General features: G+C 45.2%; 1 pseudogene; it reads left to right on the forward strand.

Annotated features, from left to right (window-relative positions):
* Nucleotides 1-879: 879 nt before the first annotated feature.
* Nucleotides 880-3,478, forward strand: LOC136513738 (serine carboxypeptidase 2-like; annotated as a pseudogene).
* The last annotated feature ends 959 nt before the right edge of the window (nucleotides 3,479-4,437 follow it).

Here is a 4,437-nt window from a genome sequence, read left to right on the forward strand (position 1 = left end):
TCACCTGTGAAGCCGTTTTGAAAATAAATGTTTGGTAAAATAAAAACAGCTCATAACAGCGCGCTTATGAAGTTGTCGTGAGCACCGAAGGAAAGGCAGTGTCGTGTCGTCGTCGAGCGTGCATATGCATATGCGTTCAACAAGGGCGATTGTTTCGGGGTCCAGAGCAGGCAGAGCATTAGCCCCTCCCTCCAAGGCTCCAATGGCATCCAGCGTTGCCTTGGCGGGCGGCGCTTGTGTGAAACCGCGGCTCGTTGACGACCGGACCCGAGACCTGGCAAGGCGGACGGACGGATGTCCATCCAATCCACGCTTGCTTTTGCTTGTTTTCTCAGCAGCTCAAGTCGTGTTTGGTTGGGCAACCAAGGCTGAATTAAGAAACGTCCGCAACCCATTTACAAAGCGTAGGATCTGCATGGGCTGGTTCACCCGTTCAAATACAGCTTATAACAACCCTTGGATTGGATTGTAGACAATCATGCTTGCTGGAAAGCTTTCAACCAAATTGAAGCAGACAAGTGTTTTATTTTGTTCACTTTAGCAGCTTGCTCTGACCATCGTGTTTGTTTGTTTTTTCAAATAATGTCACAATCTTGATCCCTATATATTCCGATAACGTCATCACAATCATGTTGAGGGTTTTCCTTGTCGTAGCCGCATTAATTCGCCCAGCAAACTGAAATTTGGGAAAAAGAAGGTAACATCAGGAAAGCGTGCGGACCAAAGTAAAGAGTGATATCTATCAACTCCATCTATCCTTCATATATAGCCACTTTAGCTAGCTACCAAGTATTTTCCAGCTAAGCATCGCAAGAATTGAAATACATTTATTTATATTTTGTGTATGTATGTATGTGCTTCATGAGCAAAGTGGGCGAAGGGACACATTGTAATCCAAGAACCGGGGCCAGGACCATGACCGGTCGTTTCCCAGTAGCCTTAGTGGCCGTGGCTGTGCTAGTGGCGTGGGCACAGCTCCGGCCGCCGCCGACGGTGGCGGCCACGGCGGACCAACAAGGGGGGCATGGAGCAGACCGCATCGTCCGGCTGCCCGGGCAGCCCGACGACGTGGACTTTCCCATGTACTCAGGGTACGTCACCGTCGACCATCACGCAGGCCGAGCACTGTTCTATTGGCTTCAGGAGGTGCCTCCGGAGGCTCAGCCAGCACCACTCATGCTGTGGCTGAACGGCGGGCCCGGGTGCTCGTCGGTGGCCGGACGGCGCGACGCTCTTCCTCAACAGATACCGGTGGAACAGAGGTATGGTACGGTACGCCGCTTGCAGTTGCAGCAAGCGCCGGTGGGTGGGCGGTGGCTTTCGCTTTCAATTGTGAAAGTAGTGATGTTGGCGTGTGAACCGTGTGATCGATCTGAAATTCTGAATGGCTGCACGCAGCGGCGAACATCCTGTTCTTGGACTCGCCGGCCGGCGTCGGATTCTCTTACACCAACACCATCTCCGACCTCTACGACTCCGGCGACAGGAGAACAGGTTTGTGTGTGTGTCTTGCTTCCGGTTTTGTTTGTTCCATGGTTTCAGCGCGCGTTTTCCAAACTTGCTGCATGCAGCTCACGATTCCTGGTGAAATGGTTTGAGAGGTTCCCGCAGTACAAGTACCGCGATTTCTACATCGCTGGGGAGAGCTACGCAGGATAAAATCTAGCTAACTGCTTTTCCATCTATATATAGTCTAGTCTTCTCCTCCAATGCAATCTACGGGTAATTCACGCCGATCATCGGGAATTCTTCAAATCCGTATGTAGGGCACTACGTTCCGCAGCTGTCCCCGATTGTGTACCGGAAGAACAAAGGCGTGGAGAAACCGATTATCAACTTCAAAGGCTTCATGGTACATCACTAGCACGCATCATCGGCCAACCCGTCCTTGCATTGACATCCTCTACATACTCCAAATGAAAAAAGTCTACTCCACCCCCCAACTATGGGAGGTGGTCTACATAACCCCGCAACTATGAAACCGTCTGTTTTACCCCCTGAACTTTCCAAAACCGTCTATTCTACCCCCTGGGCGGTTTTCAGCGGCGGTTTTGTTACAGTAACAGCGGGTCTGCTACAGTAACTGTTGGAGTAATTCATATCTGCAGCTTCTATTGTCCAATTATGGTGAAATTTTTATGGTACGCTAATTATTGTATGCTTGAACTATAGTAAAAATTTCGTACTCATTGGACTATGTATAACTTAGTTATAGATAAATTCTAATTAATTACAGATAAAATTAGATTTTTCAATTAATCTAAGGCTACAAAAAAAATTTGTACTAAAGCATACCGTATTATATATTCACTGTGTAGATCTACTCATATGGAGTCCAATAAAATTAGATTTTTCATTTTATGATTTTTCTATAATTTACTATGATTTTTCAAAAATTCACCGAAAATAAATAAAAAAAAAAGAAAATTCAAAACACCGGGACTGTAGCAAACCCACTGTTACTGTAGCAAAACCGCCGCTGAAAAAACCGCCCAGGGGGTAGAATAGACGGTTTTGGAAAGTTTAGGGGGTAAAACAGACGGTTTCATAATTGAGGGGGTTATGTAGATCATCTCCCATAGTTGAGGAGTGGAGTAGACTTTTTCCTACTCCAAATCATACGACGTGAAGGCACATTATATATATTAATGTTATTATTGATTTGATTCGAGCTAGGTCGGGAACGCGATGACGGACGACTACCACGACCAAGTGGGCACGTTCGAGTCATGGTGGAACCAAGGGCTCATCTCTGACGCCACGTACCGGTTGCTGCACGGCAGCAGCGAGCACGCGTCGCTGCCGTGCAACGCCGCCTACGACAGAGCAACGGCGGAGCAGGGCGACAACGACCCCTACAGCATCTACACCCGCACGTGCAACCAGACATCGTCGTCGTCGTCGTCGTCCACGCCGGGGAGGATCCGGAGGCTCAAGGGCCGCTACGTGAGTACTCCGTAGCTACTAGCTTGTTGCAATACCTTCTCATCTCTGAACACTCCTCTGCTTTTGCAATCCAACAAATTAAAACGCCCCGTGGGACAAGTTAAGTTGGGGGTTATGCTGCCAAAGTTTGGACGTTCGCTTTGTGGCGCCGGCCGGCCTTTAATTTGTTTTCCCTTGTCGTTGTCGTCTCTACTGATCAGATCGGTTTTTTGTTTTCTCCGTCGTCGGGCCGTGTACACAACGTACGTACACACAGGATGAACGCATGCAGCAATGGATGAGGGGCGGATCGTCTTATGACCCGTGCACCGAAAGGCACTCCACGGTATATTACAACCGGCCGGAGGTGCAGCGGGCTCTGCACGCCAACGTCACCGGCATAAACTACACATGGGCCACCTGCAGCTGCGTGCGTGCATCATCACCACGTGAATAAGGAATATATGCGACAAGCTTCACATATAAACTGGTGTAAGCCGGCCGGCATAAACTAGCAAGTTCAAACCTTAGCTTTGAGTGCGTTAATTTTCGATTGGCACAAAAACCGATTCGGTATAGTTGCAATCTATCCGTTGCAAATTGTAAATGGGATCGAGTTTGGCAAGTTTGTTCATGTGCTGGTTTGTGCTTATATGCATGCATGTGTTGCTTAATGACTGCAGTGACACCATCAATAACAACTGAGGAGATTCACCAAAGTCCATGCTTCATATCTACAAGGAACTTATTGCAGCTGGCCTCAGAATATGGGTCTTCAGGTCTGTTCCTTCAACCCTGATTTATTTCCTTATCATTAGGTATTAGATATATATTTTATATATATATATCATGTGCTTCTTTTCTGTTAATTTTCTTTTTGCGAATCACACTATATCGTATTATTATCATTATAGGTTTCATTTCATCGCACACTGAATAAATAAAGGATATTAATTCCCTTCTAGAGAGTTCTAGTCCACGTACAGGTTTGAGTGCTTAGTTTCTAATAACAAGTCAGAATAACACACAAGCAGCACATAATTCGATCGATTGGCTTCAAAGTTAAAGAAAGTGTATGTGCCTATAATTTTATTTTTTTACTCCCTCCGTTTTTAAATAAATCAATTTCTGGAGTTGTTTTAAGTCGAACTTTTTTAAGTTCGACCAAATTTATAGAAAAAAGTACGTGACACCAAATAAGCACACTTTATAAAAATATAGTTTATTTATGGTGTATCTAGCGATAATAATTTTGTGTCTAAATCTTGGCGCTCTTTTCTATAAATTCGCTTAAACTTAAAAAGTCTGATTAAAGACAACTCTAGAAATTGATTTATTCAGATTTAGTGATTATTTAGAATTCTACTTTAATATTGGAACCATTTTCAAATTTGTAAGAATCGATGTTGAATTCATATCCACTGATACCGCTGACAACTACTGATATGTGGCCAATACCATAAACACAAGTTCACGACGTAATAGAGTTTGTTTCCTATATGCATATTCTCC

This window comes from Miscanthus floridulus, chromosome 16, assembly GCF_019320115.1.
Source record: "Miscanthus floridulus cultivar M001 chromosome 16, ASM1932011v1, whole genome shotgun sequence".
In the NCBI taxonomy this organism is placed as follows: domain Eukaryota; kingdom Viridiplantae; phylum Streptophyta; class Magnoliopsida; order Poales; family Poaceae; genus Miscanthus; species Miscanthus floridulus.